This window comes from Mobula birostris, chromosome 13 (genome assembly GCF_030028105.1).
Source record: "Mobula birostris isolate sMobBir1 chromosome 13, sMobBir1.hap1, whole genome shotgun sequence".
Taxonomy (NCBI): domain Eukaryota; kingdom Metazoa; phylum Chordata; class Chondrichthyes; order Myliobatiformes; family Myliobatidae; genus Mobula; species Mobula birostris.
Genome location: NC_092382.1, coordinates 76,811,852 through 76,834,954, shown reverse-complemented (window position 1 = coordinate 76,834,954; position 23,103 = coordinate 76,811,852).

The window sequence follows — 23,103 nt, the reverse complement described above, 5'->3', positions numbered from 1 at the left end:
ATACGAACTTCCTTTCAGCCGACTCCAAAATCAACCAAACGACTCCCTCAGCTTAATGCTGTATTTTTTTTTCTTCCGCTCACATGTCTTTGAAATGTCCCTAATGTCTCAGCACCGAACACCAGCCCTGGCAGCCTGTTCCAGGACCGCAGCAATCTCTGTGTAACAAAACGTTGCTTCTCGCATCCAGACTATAATCTCTTCCGATTCTTTTAATGTTATGCCCTTCGTATTAGCCACTTACGTCCTCGATAATGTCTAGCTGTCCAATATCCCAAAACCTCTTATCACTTATCACTCTTCTATCAAGCAATATGTCATACTCCTTCCTACCAGATCCATAAAACAGAGATCCATCAACGTTTTCTTAAAAGGTTTTTTGTCATACCTGAATAGCATCTCGGAAAATCTATTCTGGGTCAACTTTAAACGCTCCAAATACTCCTTTAATTGCAGCAGAATGAGGCCATTTCCGCCACTCTGCTCCGCCGTTCCATCATGGCTGAATTACTATTCCTCGTAATTCCATGCTGCTGCCTTCTTGCCGTAACCTTTGAACTCCTGACTGATCAAGAACATACGAACTTTCGCTTTCAAAACTAAATCCAATAACGTTGATTCCACAGTTGGCTGGAAAAAAAATGATAAGAGATTTACCACTCTCTGGCTATAATAATAATAATCATAAATTAATTAATCAATTAATAAATGAATAAATCACAATCATCTCTGTCCATCTGCGATTCTCCAGATGAGTTACACATTATTTGCAATTTTTGGCACTGCCAGTAGTTGGGTTTGCAGGTAGGCAGATAAAGAGTGAGAGGGAAATGAGAATGCGGAAATGTGAAATGGAAGGGGGCAGTACCGGAAGTTCAAGATATCCGATATATCAAGGTATTCCGTCTGGGTAGACTCTAAACCATTAGTTCAGAAGCTACCCAGACGAAATGTAAGTTGCTGTTTCATCAACATGAGTGTGGCCTCATTGCTTCAATATCCAGCACAGAAATGTGCAGCTTTCCACTACACACAGGCCTCCAATTAGAAAGGCAACCATTTTCCTTCACTCTCTGTCTCCTGCCCCTACACCAATGTCTACTCCAATGTTATACCTCATCTTGAAAGTAAAGCTCACGGATTTTCCTGACAAATCTCCGATGCGGGACTTTGATATATTCTCCTGATAAAGTCAATTTAGCCATCATCCAATACAGTTCGTTTGTTGACTTTCCTGGGAAAAAAAAAATCGGTACTTCCTCGGGAAACTCTATAACATAGTGTGGGATATACAATGCCGTGACTAGCCCTAGTCAGTCCCGTCTATTAAAATACTGATACATACGGTGCTTGCAAACTTTACCGCTACTGATGTCACAAGTAGGGACCTGTGATTCCACAGATGATTTCTGAGCCTTTCCCACATTCCTCACTCTATCCCTCTCACTAACCCTTGCACTCTACCATCGACTCCCTCTCTCTGACACTACCCCCCTCTGCCCTCTGTAAAGCTCTTTTTCGCTACCTCTCTCCTCTCAGTCCAGCTCGCCACTCTACCCTCTTTCTCCATCTTGAGCTTCCCTTTCTCCAACTTTCGCACACACCCTGCCCTTTTCCCTCTCCCTGCTCACCCACTCACTCTCCTTCCGTCTCATTATAGCGCTTACCCTCGCTCTCACTGTTAAAGTCACCATTACATCCGCATTAAACATGTTGGTCGGAAAAGGTTAGGAATGCAATGGGCTGAGTAATTTAAATTAATCTTTAAAATATTTCTTTAAACAAATGCCGCTGAATGAAGTCTGAGTGTAAAATAAGTGCAAGTTCTGATCCTGGTAGTTTTCCTTATATGGTTAAAGTTTCCATCACTCTTTTCTGAAGCAGAATTGGTTAAAAAGAATTGGTTAAATGCAATATTCAGGTCATATCGTTCACACCTGAATGAGAGTGAAATTGCATTTCATTTCAGCAGAAAGGCCACCCCCTATTATGAGGAAACTGTGGGGTCAGGCAACTGATTAGACAGGGACATTGATCTCCGAATCTCACAGAGCAAGATCCCAAACCTTCCTAATCAAGCAATAATCTGGACTCTTCCTGCTTGATTTCTAATTTCTCTGAGGGTGTCGGCCCGAAAGGTCGAATTCTTGATCCATTCCACAGATTTGCCTGAGTTTCTCGGGCATTGTTTTGCGTTACCATAGTTACGAAAGATTGGCGAAATGGAGTAATGAAGCAGTAAGTAGTTTGAAACGGCATCAAAACATAACCACGGTGTTAGAATATTTTTTGGAGAACTAAGCTGTGAACAGTCTAACTTCTGAAATTTATATTGGATCTTAGTTTAATCATCCGTTTGTGTGTGTTACGAATCAATTATTAAGGAGTTAGTGAGTCATGGAAACGTACAGTATGGAAACAAGCCCTTCGACCAATGGCTCTCATCTGCAAACTCCCATCCACCTGTACAGAGGCCCCCACTATCCAACATTCCCTTCAAGTTTGAAATGTAGCCCGCATTCACCACTTGCCACAGAAGCATTTTTTTACACTCTCATAATCCTCTGAATGAAGGAGTGTTCATTTGTAATACCCTTAAACTTTTCTGACTCGGCTGGTGGCGTAGTGGCATTAGTCGAAAGGTCCCGAGTTCGAATCCAGCCGGCTCCCCTGCACGCTTTCCATCCTTGCCGGGTTATCAGCTGGTGATATCTTTGGAATCTCACCCGGCAGAGGGCAATTGCAAACCACTACTGTCAATTGCCTCGTATGCGGTTCCCCACTACGTCAGAAGGGCGTGGAGGGAAATTGTCCGCTAACCGTAAAAACTCCGGATGCGAGGTAACATTCCTTTTCCTATCCTTTTCACCTTCCAGCCTTAAGACATGACCTCTGATTGTAAGTTTACCCAAACTCACTGAAAATCTCTACTTGCATTTACCCTATCACTATCCCTCATCTTTGTGTGTACCTCTAACAAATATTCCTTGGTGTTCTTATTTCTAAGGAATAAAGTCCGATTCTATTCAATCTCACCTTATAACTCATGTCTTCCATACCAGACAACGTCCAGTTAAGTTTCCTCTGTACTATTACTCTGTAGCCTTCCCTGTAGGTAGATGACCACAATTGCACACAATACTCCGAATTCGGCCTGAACAATGCCTCAAACAAGCTCAGCATGTTTCCCATCTCTTGTATTCAAAAGTATTAATTTATGACAGCCAATGTGCCAAAATCAATGCATTCTCAGTAATGTCCTGAATAATTCAGCAAAGTTATTTCCATTTGTGTACCCAATAGCGTTTAGAATATATATAGTACCTTTCACCTCGCTCAGTAGCTACCTCATGTCAAAACCTCCCTCACCGCCTCAGCCCTCCACTATTTCTGCTTCTTCTGCAGAAGTGGGTGACTTCATTTCCAGCAATGGACTCCATCTGGTTTGTTGCTTCGCCCCAACCTGAACCCCCGCAACGTGTCCATCAATACTTAAATCTTATTAATTTGTGAGGCCCAGTCGAATTTATTGCCAACCGCGCAAGCTGGGGATGAAACTGTCCTTTCAAATAACGCTCAGAACATTAATTCGACAAAAAAACAGAGATGCCTCAACGTTTCCTCATAAGACTTATTGTCTTACCTGAGAGGTATGTCGGTAATTCTATTCTGCATCGTGTTTAAACTTTCCACATCATCCTATAATTGGAGCAGAATTCGGCCATTCGGACCATTCTGCTCCAAAATTCAATCGTGGCTGATTTACTATTCCTCGCAACTCCATCCGGCTGCCTCCGTCCTATAACCTTTGATGTCCTAACTGATCAGAAACATATTAACCTTCGCTTTAATAACTATACCCAATAGCATAGCTGCACAGCCGGCTGGGAAATTAATAACAGTGATTTACTATTCTCTAGCTGAAAATAAATAGATTAAAAAAATCTTCATATCTGTCGTTCCTTCGATTCTCCACACGAGTTATGCTTTATTTCCGATTTCTGGCAATGCAAGCAGTTGGGGTTTCAGGTATGCAGGCAGGAAGAGAAAGGAGAAATGAAAATTAGGAATGTTGCAGTTAACGGGGGCATTACCGAATTTTCGAGATATCGATGCTCACACCATCAGGAGGGAGGCTAACCAGACGGAATGTAAGTTTGTGTTCCATCGACATGAGTGTCTTTTGATTGCTTCCATATCCAGCACCAACACGTGTGTCTCTCTTCTCGTCACAGGCCTCCACTTAGTAAGGCAACCATCTGCCACCACTCTCTGCCTCGTCCCAGTACGCCAATGTCCACCCCAAAGTATTACCTCATCTTGAATGCAAAGCTAATGGATTTTGTTGATGAATCTGTTATGCCGGATTTTCATAAAATCTGTTGATAAAATCCATGAAAACCTCATTCACTGCATTACCTTCATCAACTCTCCTTGAAATTTACCTCGTGACTGCACGAAAAAATTGCTTAGAATACACAAAGCCATGCTGACTATCCTAGTCAGTCCTCTCTATTAAAATACTCACACATACGGTGCTTTCCCACTTTCCCACTGCATATATCAGGAGCACAGGCCTAAACTCCCTGGCTGGTTTGTGAGACTTTCCCACAACCCTCGCTCTAACCATTTCACTTTCCCGTGCACTCAATCATCCACTGCCTGTCTCCTACACTTCCCCTCTCTCTGCCATCTCGATCTCTCTTTTCCTCTACCTCTCTCATCTCAGTCCAGCTCTGCACTTTCCCCTCTGCACTTTCCCACACGCTCTTCCATCCTGAGCTTCCCTTCCTCCACCTTCCATAGACACCCTGCCGTTTCCCTGCTCCCTGCTCACCCATTCTCTCTCCTTCTGACTCCTTTTCCCTCCGCCCTCACTCCCTCACTCTGAACTTCAACCTCACAACAAGATTTAAAATATTGCTGGCGAAATGTTAGGAACGCAATGGGCTGATTTATTTAAATAATCGTTGAAATATTTCTTTAAACAACTGCAGATGATTTGAGTCTGAGTTAAAATAAAGTGCAGGCTCTGACCCCTGTTAATTTTCTTTATAAGTTTAAATTTTCTGTCTCTCTTCCCTGCAGCAGAAATGGTTAAATGCAATATTAAAGACAAATTGTTCACACCTGAATAAGAGTGAAACTGCATACCATTTCAGCAGAACAGCCTCTCCCTATTCTCAGGTATGTGCGGGCGAGGTAGCTGATCATGCAGAGATACTGAGCTCCGAATCTCACACAACAACTCAAATCTTCCTAATCAATCAATACTCTGGATTCTCCCTGCTTTATTTCTCATTTCTCTGAAGGGCGTCGGCCCGAAAGGTCAAATTCTTGTTCAATTCCATAGATCTTGCCAAACCGGCTGAGTTCTTCTAGCATTGATTTGTGTTACCATCGTTACGAGCGGTCGGCAAAAGGGAGTGTGCAGATGCAGTAGGCAGGTTGAAACGACTTCAATAACCTTCCTTATCAATCAATTACCTGGCCTCTTCTTCCCTCCTTTGCAGTTCCACTGAAGAGTGTCGGCCCGAAAGGTCGAATTCTTCTTCAATTCCATAGACCCTGCCTGAGATGCTGAGTTCGTCCGGCATTTGGTGTATTACTGTAGGTACGAAAGATTGGCGAAAGGCAGTATGCGGGAGCAGTGGGCGGGCAGTTTGAAACAACTTCCAAACACAAGCACGCTGTCAGACTATATTTGGAGATTTAACCTGTGAACAATTGAACTTCTGATATTTATTTTGGATCTTATTTTATTTTGGACAGTTGTCGGTATTGTAAATCAATGAGTAAGGAGTTATCGATTCAAAGGAAAGTACAGAACGGAAGCAGGACCTTCGGCCCAGCCCTCGCAATGCAGACTTCCATCCACCTGCACCCGGGCCATAGTTACCCATAGCACCACTATCCAAAATCATCTTAACATTTCACATCCAACTCGCATGCACCATTTGTGCCGGCAGCAGCATTTACACTCTCACATTCCTCTGAATGAAGAAGAGTTCCCTCGTAATCCTCTTAAACTTTTCACATTCCACCCTTAACCCATGATCTCTGATGGCATGTCCACACAAACTCAATGCAAAGTGTCTGCTTGCGTTTACCCCAACTCTACCCCGCATCTTTGTTGTCTACATCTAACATTCGTCCCACAATATTCTACTTTCCAAGGAATAAACTCCGAAACTATCCAATAATTCCTTATAATTCATGTCCTCCATACCAGCAGCTTCACTGTAAAATTCTATGTATTCTTTCCCTTTATTCTTTCTTGTCGGTAGGTGACCATAACGGCACATAATACTCCAAATTCGCCTTGAGCAATGCCTAACACAACTTCAAAAAAATTCCCATCTGCTGTACTCAAAATATTGAATTAAGACCATAAGACCATAAGACAAAGGAGCAGAAGTTGACCATTCGGTCCATGGAGTCCGCTCCGCCATTTTATCATGAGCTGATCCATTCTCCCATTTAGTCCCAGTCCCCGCCTTCTCACCATAACCTTTGATGCCCTGGCTACTCAGATACCTATCAACCTCTACCTTAAATACATCCAATGACTAGGCCTCCACTGCCGCATGGGGCAACGAATTCCACAGATTCACCACCCTCTGGCTAAAAAAAAAAAAAAAAAATCTTCGTATCTCTGTTCTGAATGGGCGCCCTTCAATCTTTAATTCATGCCATCTCATACTAGACTCCCCCACCATGGGAAACAATTTTACCACATCCACTCTGCCCATGCCTTTCAACATTCGAAATGTTTCTTTGAGGTCCCCGCTCATTCTTCTAAACTCCAAGGAATACAGTCCAAGAGCGGACAAATGTTCCTCATTTGTTAACCCTCTCATCCTGGAATCATTCCAGTGAATCTTCTCTGAACCATCTCCAAAGTCAGCACATCTTTTCTTAAATAAGGAGCCCAAAACTGCCCAAAGTACTCCAAGTGAGGTCTCACCAGCGCATCATAGAGCTTCAACGTCACATTCCTGCTCCTATACTCTATTCTTCTAGAAATGAATGCTAACATTGCATTCGCCTTCTTCACCAGCGACTCAACCTGGAGGTTAACCTTAAGGGTACCCTGTACGAGGACTCCCAAGTCCCGTTGCAACTCTGCAACTCAGAACTTTGATTTTTCTCCCCATTTAAATAATGGTCTGCCCGTTTATTTCTTCTGCCAAAGTGCATAACCATACACTTCCCAACATTGTAATTCATTTGCCACCTCTTTGTCCATTCTCCCAATCTATCCAAGTCTCTCTGCAAACTCTTTGTTTCCACAGCACTACGGGCCACTCCACCTATCTTTATAGCATCAGAAAACTTCGCCACAAAGCCATCCATTCCATAATCCAAATCGTTGATGTACAACGTAAAAAGAAGCGGCCCGAACACGCAACCCTGTGGAACACCACTGGTAATCGGCAGTCAACCAGAAAATCAAGAAGGCCAATGTGCCAAAAGCAATGCAATGTCACCAACCTCCTAAATAAACATGTTTCCAGTCCTACACCAAATAACGCTCGGACTATATCATCTGACCTCCCTCAGTTCCTGCCTCATTCCAGCATCTGCCTCCGCACCTCAACACTTCACCAGCTCTGACTCTTCCACAGAAGCGAGTGACTTCATTCAACAACAATGGGCTCCATCTGACCTGCTGCTTTCCCACACCCTAAAACACAAAACCTTGTCCATCACTACTGACACCTCGTTGGGTTTTGTGAGGCCCAGTCCAGTAGATTGCCAAGTGTTGAAGCTCGTGGAAATACAGTCCATTCAAATAAAACTCAGAACTGCTTTTTCGTTAATAGAATTTGAACACAGGTATTATGTCATTAAGAAACATGAAATGTTGGATCCTGTCTCTCAGCCGAATTGGAAACAACTCGGACAGCGAAGTATGTAAGTCCGGAAGTTGGTGGTGTCGCAGCATATATATTTAAATTATGCTGAGTGACAGGTAAGGTACTGGAGGATTGGTGGATAGTTTTTTTTTATTTCTCCGCTGTTTATGAAAGGGTCAGAAAGCAACCAGGAAATTGTAGGCCGTTGCTGCTTACATCAGTATTGGGAGAATTAATGGAAGGACCGTACACGTGAGATTTTAATGGGCAGGACTGATTAGGGATAGTCAATGTGGCGTTCTGTACTGGGTAATCTTAGAGAGTTTTCCGGCAAGGTTACGAGGAATTTACCGGGAATGTCGATGAAGGCAAGCCAGTGGACGATGTCTGTATGGACTTCAGCAATGCAATTGGCGGCCGGCGCGGGGGAAGGCAGTGAGTGCTACTAGATGGTGCCTCTCTGAGTGGAGACCTGCGGCTAGTGGAGGGCCGCGGGGTCTGTGCTGGGGCCACTGCTGTTTCTCATCTTTTAGAATGATCTGGACTATAATGTGGTTAACTGGACCAGAAAATCTGCCGATGACACCGTGATAGGTGACAACGGGGAAGACTATCAAAGCTTGCAGCAGGATCTGGAAGAACTACAAAACAGAGGTGAAAATGGCAGATGTAATTTAATGCAGGCAAGTGGAAGCTGTTGCTCTGCTGTAGAAATAACGAGGGTAGGTTTCAGAAGTAAGAGTTAGGGAACTGAGTGTTACAGAAAAAAAAATGGATTTGGGATTATGGGTCCACACTTCATTTGAAGTAGTGTCACAGGTAGATAGAGTCGGAAAGAATGCTTTTGGTACGTTCGCCTTCTATCTCTTACTAAGTCATTCAGTTAGTCCTGACGAAGTGTCTCGGCCTGAAACGTCGACTGTACCTCTTCCTAGAGATGCTGCCTGGCCTGTTGCGTTCACCAGCAACTTTGACATCTCTTAATGCTGATGTTATTAAACGAATGTCAATAAAGTCCACTGATATGACAATCTTTGACCAAATTGATTCCAGTTGAATGGGAGTATATTGTCGAAACAGTTTGTTTTAATATCAGCAGAAAGGCAGTTCCCTGTACCGAGGCAGCTGAGTGATGTTTGAGCTGAAACTTGACCTGCTTCGGTTAGATATTTTTACGCGCCGGGCCGTCCTCAGACCCTCACGAACCCAGGCTGGACCAAATTTGCAGCCTGGACTCGATCAGTTAAAAAGAGAAACTCCGCAGCAGTGTTTGCAATGTAAGAACTAGGCGGGAATGTCACTAGGAAATCCAGACAAAAACTGCCTGTTGCCGCGAGGATTAGTTAACACAGCCTGTTTGCTTTCCGGGTTACGGTTGCTACATTTGCTCTAATCCCCTCTCCTCACTCTGCCGGGCTTGACTCGGGCCGGTGAGAGTAAGTGTGAGCCGGACTACGCAGCTTAGCTTTCCAGAGGTTCACCGTGCCCTTTAAGTCTGTAATGAGCGACGGACATTTTATAGACGAATGGCCTCAGGAGCAACAGCTCAGACGCAACTCTCCGTAATAGGTGAGGACACAAGGGCAGGAAGATTGTCGCTCACCCGGTAGTCAGACTGTGATTACCCGGGACCACATTTAACGCCGTTCAGTCCAAACATCAGAGTTAGGTGCTGTCTCTAATGCTGCACAATTATTCAGCGTTTAGAGCGAGGCTTGGCTTTAAATCCGTTGGGATCGGGAAGGGAACAATGAGAGAAGGGAGCCCTCAGCTGACCAAGTTAAGGAGTTAATTATTATCGAATCAGATTACTTCAAATGACATGGATGCCTCCATTCACAAACACTCTCCAAGGTGTTCGTGCAGAAAGTAACTTTCACAGCGGCAGATTAAGCTGCAATGTCGCACGGGCCAGGGTCCCGTCACCGATCTCTCTCTATCCTTAAAAAGTAACTAAACAGAATAACAGGCAGTGGGATTTTATAATTGATAGTGCCACAGATTGATTTATTTGAAGGAATAGTGAGAAATATTGATACAAACATCTACAGTGGTTGGAATCATATGTTAAGGGAAAATGGTGTAAACTCACAGCAACGTTAACATTAACCTTCTAGATTCCAGAGCCTAGTTAATGTGATTGTACATCTTATTGTGGGTGTTATTGGTCTTTCTTGTGGCGCAAAGGGTTACATACAAGTTAGACCAACCCTTTTCACAGTTGAAAGTGAGCGTGGAACTGGGTTGGACTGGGTTTCAGCAAAGTGCCCTCTCCCATTTCTTTGGAATGTGCGCTTGTGGGACGGGCCGCTGCTTGCACAGACACTGAGCTCTGAGCCTCATACAACAGCAACTCGCACTTCCCACATCAGCCAAATCTCCCTCGCCTGATTGCTTGCACGGAGGTTTGTTGTGGAAACCCACACTGCCAGAATATTCTTTGGGAATTACGGTGAAAATATTTGATTAAGGACTTTATTTCCAGTCAAACTGCTGTCTGACTTTGGAATCAGTCTTCAAGAAGGCATCATTTCTGTTTTAAGCCTCTTCTGTCGGCGGGGTGGTGGGGGGAGGTGTTTGTGTTCCTGCAGTAACTTGTTTGCGCGGTTGATACTTTTCACACCCTACTTCCAGCTTAAAAACTGTTCTAGAACTAGCAACATCAGTGTGAGAGCAATGGTGCGGTATTTGTTTAGCCAGCAACTGCTCCGCTTTCAAAATACCGAATTTCGGATTATATATATATTTCTTTCTTTTTCGTCTGGGTTGGTTGTGAGTGCTTTAGCGCCTCACAATGGCCAGAGGAAGCAATGGTTTTAATTATATTCACGCCAAGATGTTTAATAAATGGAGACCAAGACAGCCATAAGAAGGACGGCACACAGGAATGAGGGTTAAAGGCCAATTCAGATCGATCACGTTGAAATTAGATAGTTGTTTGGAACAGCAGGTTCGACGGGACAAGTGAACCAATTCCTCCTATTAGTATGTTCACAAGAAAACAATAAAATTGAATGAGTGTATAGTGGTCTAACGACGGCACATGTGATTTTTCAGTTGACTGACAGCCAATGGAAATTGGCCTAATAACATATTTGCATGAGTTTTGCGTTTGAAATCCGTGATGGGGGGTTGAAGTTACGACACTCGCTCAGCTTGGCAGCAGGGTACCGGACCGAGAGACCGCTCAGTCTGCAGACTCCCCATCGCACTCGTGCACGTGCGTTCGGCCCCGCCCACTGTCAACCACTTAGCTTCATCCCCTCGCGCTCTCGGGCTGGCGCGGGATCAGTCCACGCGCCTGTCTTTTGCCAGGTGACCTGTAACTGTTGTCACGTGCGTGCGTATTATCCAGCTCTCCTTGTTTTCCAAAAGTGTCAATCCAGTGGGGATACTGGATTCGACAAGAGGGCGACACTCCTGCAGAACTCGCTTCCTGCTCCTTCCCCAAATTTCCGGTGAAGATGTGGATAGCAAATGTTCCACGTTTTATGTCAGTTTCACTCCGTGGTAAATTAGCGCCGTTGAGAGGACGGCGAAAGAAATTGGGACGACATTGCCCCAACCTAGGGAGGAAGAAGGGAAAGGCTTCGCTACATTGGCGATAGACACGGGAGTGAAGTTAACCGCCACGCGCCTTGAGGAGTGGTGTTGGGGACAAGGTGGACCAGCCTGGGTCTCATTGTATATCAGTGTGGTGTGGAGAGGACTAGTGGCCTGTTCCTGTTTCTCAGGCCTCTATATTTAAAGACAAGGAATTACCAGACCCTCTTTCAGAATGCAGCTAAACTCGATGGGTGTTGCAGAGACCAATCCTCTGAGCCTGGCTGTTTCCAATCTATACCCACAATTTGGATGAGGAACAGAATGCAACATTTCCAGGTATTCACATTTTTAAGGAAGCAGTAATTGTCCTGAGTGTTAGTTGGGTGTACAGTACAGTGAGTGAGGTGTTGAAATGGCTTAAGCACTGACAGAAGTCAAAGGTATGTTTGAGTTAGAGGCCTCCGTCAGTCAGAGCTGACCAAGGATATTTCGTCCTAGCTGTCTTGATACCTAGGTCTGGGCAGTACAATATGGAGCGCCAGCTGTTGCCATGTAGCAAGCTTTCACTCTTTACAAAACCGCTGAACCCTAAGATACAGCAGAAACCGATACGGTTAGGTACCAGCAGCGTCGAAGACATTGCCAACCACCACTGAAATCAACGTAAGACTAACAAAGAGGCTCCAATTCCGTATTTTCCCTTTGAATTACTCCCAAGCCTGCCGATGGGAGGGAACAGCAGCGGCTATTTGAGAACAGAGTTTTATATATCCTGGATGAGCTGCCAACTACGGCCTATGAGTCCCATGAGCCCGAAGCGACCGTGTTTCAGCCGGCAGTAACGGCCCCGTCTCCTACCAGTAGAAATGGCTCCTCCGAGGTCATTAGCTAAGTCACACCTGAAGGCCAGACGCTGGATCTGGTTGTCAGAGGCCAGTTGAGGTGCACGTCCCAATGTTCCTTCAGGTTGTTATAGCCGGTGTTGGTAATGGTAACAAGCTTCCACTACCAACTAAATACTTCCAATGGCATGGTCAAAGATACAGCGTATTCGTTCCAAGCGTTATTGGGTAAAGGAGTGGAAATGACATTGCACGATTATTTAGGACTGTATTGAGGTTGCATGTCAATATTGTGTAACATCCTGCTCTTCTTCCCTAATACGGGTCATATAATGCAAAGGACAAAATTTTGGAGGAACTCAGCGCTTCAACCAGTGGCTATCGAAGGAAATCGTTTGACGATATTTCTGGTTGACGTACTCTGTCCCGAGTGAATGTTGAAGGCAGGTGGCCAGTACGGGGAGAGTGATGGTAGGGCAAGGCCTGGGAAGGAATAAATGGATCCAGGTGAATATGTGTGATAGACGGATGCTGGTGATATATGCTGTGCCACAGGGGTCAATGATTTCGATGGACAGTACACGTCTTGATCAGTAAATCGGCACCCAATGGCCCACCACTGAGAACATCTACTATAAACGCTGCCTGGGCAGGGCGAAAAGCATTATCAAGGATGCATCTCACCCTAACCACGGACTTTTTACTCTCCTCCCATCCGGTAGGCGTTATGGCAGCCTCCGTTCCCGCACCAGCAGGTACAGGAAGAACTTCTTCCCTGAGGCTGTGACCCTGCTGAAGCTCACATCATCACATGCGCTAAGCAATATTGCGCCCATATTGTACTGTATCAGTACTATTGCATTTGTGTGCTGTAGCACTTACTTTTTATTCGCAGTTATTTTGTAAATAAAACTATTCTTTGCAATTCTGGTCAGATGCTAACCGCATTTCTTTGGCTTGTATCTGTACTCTGCACAATGGCAATAAAGTTGAATCTAATCTAATCCAAATTTGCAGATGACACCAACGTAGGAGGTGCTATTGATACTGAGGTTTATCAGACAGTTATGAGGGACTTGATTACGTAGAAGATTGGACGGAGGAGTGGACAAATGATCTCAATACAGGTGAGTGTGAAGTGATGGAAATCAACTATACGGAGGGCTTGTGATATGAATGTTAGGGCAATGGACCCTGTAATGAAAAACAAGGACTTAGGGTGATGAGTATTCAATTCGATATCAGGGGATAGTGAAAAAAGTGTTTATAACGGCGGCCTTTTGGATCGTAACTTTGAGACAGTATAGAAGCTACAGAAGGACTTAAACAGAGTAGGAGAAGGGGCAAAGAAATGGCATATTAATTACAGTGTCAGGAAATGTATGGTCATGCACCTTGTCAGAACAAATGAAAGGGTTATCAAGCAGTGCAAAGAAAGGCAATTGGGCTTGCTGTGTTGTCTAGAAGATATTTCGCCACATCGGCGAGGGCACCTCAGTTCTAAACCATGGTGGGTAGTTTTCCGGCTTATAAATTCTGTCGGTTGTTTAAATCTACAGCAATCTCATGAGAGACTTTAAGAGTCGTAGAGGTAATGAGATCATTAGTCCTGTCTGTGAGTGAATGGAGATGTGAATTGTTGTGAAAACGCCGGGTTAGAAGTGTTGGGACTGCATTGTAAGTAGCTGATAGGTGATGTCGTGCCCCACCCCTTCGGTTCTGGGATGGGAAAACATCAGCCATGATGAAATGGCGGTTCATACCCGATGGGGTAAATAACTCTAATTCTGCTCACGGTATCATCGAAATACGGGACTGGATGGATATGCGCCTAAAGCAAGAAGTCGGGACCAGCTTGCTTGGCACCCAGGTCGTCATGTTTTCACTGGGCCAAATGCCATGTAACTGTGGTGTTTTGCTTAATTAATCTATCAGCGGCATACACCAGATACCACTGCACAGGCATGAATGACGTAAATGCAATACGGATGAGAAATGCTTGATTCATAATCAATCTTTTGTTTTATTCTAGTGTATGGAGATGCTGTCATAGATGCAAAGTAATCACACTGTTACTCACTCTCTGCTTGTTGTGTGTAATTCGGAGCACTGCCTGTAGATGGAGCATTCCACCACGGACCGAAAGCAAGAAGCATCGTCAATCTAAATGGAATGGACAGAGGCACAGTGTGCTCATTGAGTTCTTTCTCATTAACATTTTGTTCTGTTGCTACACATACAGCCGAATTATCAATAGTTCAGAGGAAGTAACTTATGCTGGTGCTAAGTGGGCAAAATATTTTTGAGCAAACTGGGTCACTGAATTCACTGCAAAAAACACCTTGAGTTATTGGACCTTTAACCGGAAATGCTCCGGTCATGCCATTCACCATGCAAAACATAGATCACAAATCATTGAAACAGAATTGGGCCATGAGGCCCATCGAGTCTGCTGCGACATTCAGTCATGGCTGATGCCTTTTTTTTTTATCTCCTTTTCAACCCCAGTTCCCGGCCTTTTCCCCGTAACCACTGATGCCTTGTCCAATCAAGAATCTATCATGATCTGCCTTAAATACACACAAGGACTTGGCCTCCGCAACTGCATGTGGCAAAAATTTCCACATATTCACCACCCTTTGACAAAAGAAGTATCTCTGCATCTCTGATTTTAAAGGGCGTCCCCCAATCCTGAGACTGTCCACTCTTGTCCTAGACTCTCGCACAATGGGAAACATTTTTTCCACATCTCCTCTGCTGAGACTTTCAACATTCGAAAGGTTTAAATGAGATCCCCCATCATTCTTCTGAATTCCAGCCAGTACAGACCCATAGCCATCAACCGTTGATCGTATGATAACCCTTTCACCCTTTCATTCCTCGAATCATCCTGATGAAATTCCTCTGGACCTTCTACAGTACCAGCACACCTTTTCTACGATAAGGGTCCCAAAACTGATCGCAATACTCAAAGTGACGCCTCACCAATATCTTATAAAGGTTCAGCATCACATCCTTGCTCTTTCATTCCAGACCTCTTGAAAGAAATTCTAAAATGACGTTTGCTTTTCTCACCACCGAATCGACCTGCACGTTAACCTTCAGGGTGTTCTGCAGAAGGACTCCGAAGACCCGATGCATCTCAGAATCCTGGATTTTGTCCCCATTTAGAAAATAGTCCACACATTTATTCCTTTTAACAAATTGCATGACCATGCATTTTCCAACATTGCATTTCATTTGCTACTTTCTTGTCCATTCTCCAAATCTGTCTAAGTCCTATCTGTTTCCTCAAGACTACCTGCCCCTGCCACAATATTGGTAGAATCTGCAAACTTCGCAAAATATCTATCTATTCCTTCGCCTAAATCATTTATACAGAGCATAAAAAAGTGCCCCCACACGCACCCCTGCGAAAACCAGTCACTGGCAGCCAACCATAAAATGATCCTTTTATTCCCACTGGCTGCTTCCTACCAATCAGCCAATTCTCGAAGCATTTCAGCAACTTTGCTGTAATACCATAGGCACTTAACATTGTAAACAGCCTCATGTGTGGCACCTTCTTAAAGACCTTCTCAAAATCCAAATACACATTTACTGCATCCCCTTTATTTATCCTACTTTGAATCTCATCAATTAAATCCAACAGATTTGTCAGGTAGGATTTTCCCTGAAGAAGTCCATGTTGACTGTGTGCTTTCTTGCCTTGTATCACCAAGTACTCCATCACCTAAACTTTAACAATTGTCTCTAACATCTTCCCAACCACTGAGCTCAGGCTAACTGGTCTATAATTTCCTTGCTGCTGTCTTCCTCTTTTCTTAAAGGGTGGAGTAACATTTGTAATTTTCCAGTCTTCTGGCACCATGCCGGAGTCGAATGGTTTTTGAAAAATCATTTCTAATGCCATTACAATCTCTAACGCTGCATCATTCAGAAACCTTGGATGTAGTTCCTCTGGTCTGAGTGACTTATGGACCTTCAGCTTTAATAGCACCTTCTATCTTGCAACAGTAAACTACACCCACTTCTCTTTCCTCACCATTACAACATACTGCTAATGTCTTCCTCAGTGACGATTGCGGCAACATATTTAATTCATCAGTCATCTCTTTGTCTCCCGTTATTAATTCCCCGCCTCATTTTCTTGCCGTCCTATATATCCGCTCTCATGTCTCTTTTATTTTTAACATACCTAGGAATCCTGCACAAGTCGCCTTGCACCTCAGTTATTTTTGTATTTTCTCCCTATTTAGTCAAACTTTCAGTTCCTCTACCAAAATGCATGACCACAAAAAATTCTAACAAATATGTCAGGCAAGATTTTCCATTGCGGAAACCATACTGAACATGGGCTCTTTTATTATGTGCCTCCAAATACCCATGGTTGATGATCTGCCCTGACCAGTCAATAATCTACCAACCTCTGCCTGAAATATGCAAAAGACTTGGCCTTCACAGTCTGTGACAAGGAATTCCACAGTGTCATCCTGTTGACTGAAATTAGCCCTATCAATTCCCTCCCCACACTACACATTGCATTTATTCATAATCCAGCTACCTCATTTTCCAACATCTTCCTAACCATTGGTTCGTACCAACTGACCTATAGCTTCCTTTCTTCTGCCTCCCTCCCTTCCTGAAAAGTGGAATGACAGTTATAACTTTCCAGTCTGTCAGAAGCATTCCGAAATCTAGTGACCCTTGAAAACTCACTACCAGTGTTCCACAATCTCTTCAGCCACCACTTTCAGGACTCTGTCGTGTGCACCATCTAACCCAGGAGACCTATCAACCCTCAGACCGTTCAATGTCCCAAGACCCTTTCCTATCGTTATGCCGACTTCACACACTGCATACCCCGACATCTGGAACATCCAGCATACTGCTAGTGATTTCCACAGAGAAGACTGAAGCAAAATACTTATTCAGTTCATCAGCCATTTCATTGTTCATCATTAGTACCTGTCCAACATCATTTTCCAGTGGTCCGATATCCACACTCAGCTCAGTTTTATAATTCATACATCTGAAACAAACATCAGCTTTTCCTATCCTGTTTAATTCTGGGGGCTAGCTTATTTTCATATTCCATCTTACCTTCTTAATGACCTTTTAGTTTCCTTGTGTTGTGTTTTTATGTGTCCCAATCCTCAACTTCCGACTATTGATCTATTCTGCGTAGTCTCTTCGAATTTTATCCTGACTTTGACTTATCTTGTTACCCACGGTTAACAAGATAAACTTTTGAGTACGTCTTCCTCTTTGGATGCATATATCCTATCCCTTCCCAATTGTTTCCATAAACTGGAGCCATTGCTGTCCTGTCGCCATCCTTGCCAGAGTTATTTGCCAATCACACCTGGTCAACTCCACTTTCATGATCTGTACTTCCCTTGGCTCCACTGTAATACTCGTTCATCTAACATTAGCTTCTGCATCTCAAAGTTCAGGTTGAATTCGATCATATGATGATCTCCTTCCCCTGAGGTTTTTTAAAAAAATATCTTAATCTCTCTCATGTCCTATCACCTACTCAGATTCTAGATTGATTCGGATTTTATTGGGTTCCAGCTCCAACTCCGCAATGCAGAATGTAAGAGGCTGATACTGGATGCCTTCCCAGATCCCGCAAGGGGAACATTCCCCTATCCTGCTTGACATTTCTAATGCCTGCACAAAGCAGACGAAAAGAGGAGAAGGAAAAAAATAACTTGAAGAAAGACCAGAAGAGATATTGAGATTAGCGTAATGTCATTGGCGAGTAGAATTGCAATGAATCCCACGGCATTTCAGGAGGGTATCTAGAACATGGAATGTGTCAGGCGGCTTCTATGGAGGGAAATTAATAATTGATCTGTGGGCCAAGACTCTAAATCAGAGAATGTGCTCATCACATCCATTCTCTTGCAATTGAAATATTAAAACGCAAGCAATACCCTGCTGAAACTTCTCTCTCCCCTCTCCAGAACATACGCATTCTTCCTGTGGCAGTGTCACCAGAGCTGCACACGCAATTCCCACTGGTCCAGCCAACAGTTTGTAAAGTTGCAACATGGTCTCTCTGCACGTGTGTTGTGTGCGACAGCTAATGTCGGCAAACAAGCTGACTGTCCGTTCCACACATAATCTCCCTCTGGACGTGAAAGCACAGAGGAACATCTGGAGAAATTTCTGAAACGCCCATCCGCTGCTGTCGTTAATTTGTGGTCGGGAATCTTTCGGAGGTAGGCCTCAAAATCCCCGGCTTTGCCTGCTTTTGCCGAACGAGAAAGAGGTCGAATCGCTCGGACAGAGGTGGCACTCAGTACTCGGTGTCGGAGATCTGATCAGAGCTCGAAGTGTTCGGTTAACTCAGAGTCGGATTGTGGTCGGCATGGCAGGGGGAGTTCCTCCTTCTCCCGTCTGCGTGAGGTGTGGGACATTTGAGAAACTTTGAACTTTACTGTGCTCACGGACTTCTTCATCAAGTTATGGTATTATGCACTGTTGTAGCTATGTGTTATAATTATGTGGTTTTGTTAGTTTTTTTAGTCCTGGTTTGTCCTGTGTTTTGTGATATCACGCCGGAGGAACTAATGTATCATTTCTTAATGCATGCATTACTAAATGACAATAAAAGAGGACTACATGTCTTCATAATCTAAAAGTATCTAATATATCTGTCTCTACGACCACCCCAGGTGGTTAATCCAGCAATCGGCCAATCTGTGTATAAAAGGGCTTGCCTCTTACATCTTTGAGATTATCCCCTGTCACATTAAATTCATAGCCTCTGGTGTTAGACATTTCAACAGTGGGTTCAAAATTCTGGCTGTCTGCACTGCCTGTACCTCTCGTAATCTTATAAACATCTATCAAATTATGTTAAAACACCTCAGCCTCAGCCAGCCACGCATTGTAGTACGTGCCCTCTACAGTCCAGGCAACATCCCGGTAAATACTCTTCTCCGCTCTTTCCAAATTCTTTACCTCCATATATAATGGCATGATCAAAACTGAATGTAAAGCACCATAGTTTAGGAAGTTGCATCATGACCTTTAAACTCAATGACACAACTAATAAAGGCTAGACTGCCAGGATCTTTCTGCTAATCAACACTGTTAAGGGTCTTGCTTTTAAAAGTGTACTGCCTATTTACATTTGCCCTGCCAAGGTGCAACATCTCTCATTTAGACGGGTTAACCACCAATTGCCATTTCTCCTCCCCATACCCACCCTCTCCCTATATCTGGAACAGCAGAGATTCCGGCTCAGATCTCTGCGGAACACCACTGATCTCAGATCTCCGTCTAGAATAAGTTGCCTCGACTATCACAGACTACCTTCAATGAGAAATCTGGTTATGAAACCAAACAGCCAATTCAACATCATAATCTTCTGTTTGAGTCTCCATTCTGGTACCCTGTCAAAGACCTTCCTATAATGCGTCCAAAGAACATGGAGAACTGGATTTTCCGTCAATCAGTCTTGTCAACCCATCAAAAATGCCAGTTAAGTTTATAACGACACAACTCACTCCACAGAAAACCAAGATGACTGTCTCTCAGTAGGCCATGGTTTTCCACATGCTCATAACTCCTATCTCTAAAAATTCTGTCTAGTAACTCCCTACTATTGAAGCCAAGCTCACTGCTCTACAGCTTCCAGGGTTATCCGTGGCTCCCTTTTTGAATGATCGATCAACACTACGTTTTCGTCTGTCCTCCAAGACATGACTATGACTATGGGGGAGTGGGGGGTACATAGCTTTTCAGCAAGTCTCCAGCAATCTCTTCTCTTGCTTTCCTCAATAACCTAGGTTATATCCCGTGAGACCGTGGGACCTATCCAACTTAATGCTGTATAAGAGACGCAGCACTACCGATACTTCCAAATACCCTAGCAGAGAATACTCTCAACATTGATGTCTCATTTCTCCATGTCCTTCTTGGTAAATACTGACGTAAGGTCTTCATTAAGCACCTCTATCACGTCCTTAGCATCCCAGCAAACTCTTCCACTAATCTTTATCTTTGTGTGGTTCCACCCTCTCTCCAATTATCGTCCAGCTCCAGATGAACGCATAAAATGCCTTGGGATTCTCTTTAACCAGATTTGCCAAGAAATTTCATTACCTTTTCTATCTTTCCAAACCCCCTTCTTCAGTACTTTTCTGGCTTCTTTATAATCCTCCAACACTCTGATTTGAGCTCATCAACATTTCCACACATTCTTCTTTCTTCTTGACTACAATTATGACCTCACTCGACATATCGGGTTCTTTGAGCTTGCCGTCCTTGTCCTTCGGAATGGAACATACCTGTCCCAGACTCTGTGCAGATGGTTTTTCAGCACCGTCTGCAGGTCGGAGGTGGATTTACCCAAAACCAGCTGTTTCTAATTAACAACTCCACCATTAACCCTGCATTCTGCCATCACATTCGTCTTTCTAAAGTGAATCATTTTGTACCTTTCCTGTTCGACACCGGCTGTAGGATCACTCCACTGAGGGGAGGCAAATGACCCTTTCATACTTTCCCAACAGCCCCTTCGTCTTCAGGACACAGTCGACCCGGAAATCCTCACAAGGGGGTATCAGCATGTGCCTCTCTAATGGGAATGGGGATGGGGAGCTCACCGGGATCCCAAAAGGGAACGATGACCCTCTATACAGACACAAACACGAGGAAATCTGCAGAAGGTGGAAATTAAAGAAACGCACATCAAAGTTGCTGGTGAACGCAGCAGGCCAGGCAAAGTCTTGACGAAGGGTCACGGCCCGAAACGTCGACTGTACTTCTTCCTTGTGATGCTGCCTGGCCTGCTGCGTTCACCAGCAACTTTGATGTGTGTTGCTAACCTCTATACAGAACCAGGGTCTTCCCCCTCCTTGCGTCCTCTCAGCTTCTTTAACATGCGGGTCAGTAGCCAGCGGTTGGTCTGAAAGGCGAGGCAGGAGATTGATGTGTTTTTATTTTGTTCCGGGACGGGATGCTAGGCACTGGCAGGTCTCCTTCTTTAATAGGGAGTATAAAGAGACGGAGAGTGTAGGGGTTTGCTTCAAAACAAAGGCGATCATGGGGCAGGCCAGCTTTTCTTTCAGGGAGGGGATGTTTTCTCCCGAATCTTCCCGATCTCCAGTCCGGCTGGGCTCCAGGTTGCACTGAGTTCCGGCTGTGACCCTAGCTCCGACTCCAGACGAGATCGGAAGATGGCTGTGTCCCTGTTCGCGTCCTCCCCGTGACTCTCCGTCTCCTGCTGGTAGCCTTCCTAGAATCGCAGAGGACGGGGAGGTTAATCATCGCGGTGTGAGGGAGTGAGGGTCAGGGCGGAGGAGGGGTGGGAGGCAATCGTGCAGATTGAAAAAATTGCAGGGCAAGGGTGTGTACGTATCACATTCATTGCGACAATATTGCAGGTCCGCATGCGCGGTGTATCGGTAGGCGACCACAGACCGGGCCAACTATTCGCTCAGGGGCGGGGAGGGAGATATTTTCTCCCTAACCTTCCCCGAACTCTCGTCCGGCCGGGTTGCAGGCTGCACTGAGTTCCGGCTGTGACTCCAGCTCTGACTACAGAGGAGATATAAAATCCGCTGCGTCGCCGTCCGCGTCCTCCCCGGGGACTCTGCCCCCTTGCCCCCTGCTGGCAGTTACGAAACCGTTCCCTCCGAGAATTGCCGAGGGGGGAAATGTTAATTAGTCTCTCTCCCTATCCTTCTCTCTCTCTCTCTCTCTCTCTCTCTCTCTCTCTCTCTCTCTCTCTCTCTCTCCCCTCCCTCTCCCTCTCCCTCTCTTTTCCTCTCTCTCTCTCCCTCCCTCTATTTCCCTCCCTCTCCCTCTTTATGTCTCTCACTCCCTCTCTGTCACTCCATTCTCTGTGAACTCCATCGGTCATTCTCTCCTACACTTCCCCCAGTCTCTCTCCATCCTATTCTTTATCTCCCCTGTCTCTTTCTCCCCAGACTCTCCCTCTCTCCATTTTCTTTCTCAGTACGCTCTAAGGAAGCGTCGATCGCTTGGCTCAGGATTGGAGTCCTTTTCACAAGAACCGAATTTCCCTCTGTGGCAATACAAGACCGGTTGTTTAACACACAAAAACGATACACAATAAAAGGCCAATAGATTGACGGCGATAAATGCGGTAAATGCGAAGAGAAGGATGTTCCAGGATCCTGCGACAGTTTATTTCAATCTGATTACTTACACAGGTATAATAAAGTGGCAATCATCAATCACCTAAATCATGCTTTAAAATAGAAACGCATGAAAGATCCTATACATTACTATGAATACAATACTGATTCAGATTTAGAGTCCCACAAATTACTCTGCGACTGACCCTTAGCAGAGATAGGGCAATTTGGATTTTCTATAGAAATTATGAATAGAATGATTGAGTTCTGTGGCGTTAAGCATGTCTGCACAGCTGGTTTATCTAATACGAAGGACAAGTGCAATGTTTACTCTAGCTTCTGAAGGCTGTTGACTTTCTTTTTCTTAGAATTCTTATCCAAAAGTTTTAGCTGTTTATTTAACGATGATCTTATCCCTGCTCATTCGATCGTCATAATTAGAAGTAGGATTTTGCAGATGATAACTGGAGCTTGGGCAGACAGTCCCTGGGCAGGTAAACACATTACTAATTTGATACCAGGTCACTGGCCACAGGTACACTTACAGTTGAAGTTCGCACATCTGTACTCTTGGATTTGTTTGTTCATCGCCTGTTCGATGCAATCAGCTAAATCCATGTATAGCACCGCCTAATCTCTCCCAATCTGCACCAGGCCCGATATGATCGCAAGAGGCTCAGTGTGAATTGCGCCCGTTCACCTTGTGATGGCAACACTTCGGCTGGATGATCCGTT